An 866-nucleotide genomic window follows, 5' to 3' on the forward strand; every position below is an offset into this window, starting at 1 on the left:
CCACCGCAGCCCCGCGGGCGGCCGCATCCCGCCCGGCCGGAGCCCCAGCCTCCGGCAGCCGGCTTGGCCCGGGGTGGCGGAAATGGCGCGGGGCCCGAGGGGAAGGAGGAGGAGGGGGCGGCGGGGCGGGTGCGCGGGAGAAGCGGAGGCTCCGCCTTGCCAGACGGCAGACTGGCTCTGGCCCAGCTTCCCCCCTGCCCCGGCTGCACACTTGACCTTGGTCCCGCAGGTCGGCCCTTCGCCCTGCACCGCTCCGGGCCCACCCCGCCCCAACTAACAGTTGCTCTGGACAGCGGGCCCCAGGAGGGTTCTTTCTGCCCCAGGTTTGGGGACTCCGTTCTCAAAGCTTCCATCAGGGCCACCCAATTTCAACAGTTCCTCTTCCTTTCTATGAACAACGGCTAGTTTCTTTTTCGTTTCCACGGTTCACATTTTGCCTTTTTGTTAGTGGCAATGACAAATTGGAAATTTAGTTCATTAACATTAATTTCTATGTCTGAGCTCCTGAGCACACATTTCAGCGCAGAGGGTCTGTCTGATCCCCGCAAAGGTTCAGTCAGATAGTTTATCACATTGACTTGTCCTAGAAAAAAACATGTGATGTGGCATCAGGATTGGAGGAAGGCTTATTAACAACCTGTGGTATGCAGATGACACACCTTGCTTGCTGAAAGTGAGGAGGACGTGAAGCACTTGCTGATGAAGATCAAGAATTGTAGCTTTCAGTATGGATTACAGCTCAATGTAAAGAAGACCCAAATCCTCACAACTGGACCCATCATGATAAGTGGAGAAAAGGTTGACATTGTCAAGAACCTTGTGTTGCTTGGATCCACGATCCGTGCTTAAGGCAGTAGCAGTCAAGT

Source organism: Echinops telfairi, unplaced genomic scaffold (genome assembly GCF_000313985.2).
Source record: "Echinops telfairi isolate 266 unplaced genomic scaffold, ASM31398v2 ScPeMD7_3;HRSCAF=10, whole genome shotgun sequence".
NCBI lineage: Eukaryota > Metazoa > Chordata > Mammalia > Afrosoricida > Tenrecidae > Echinops > Echinops telfairi.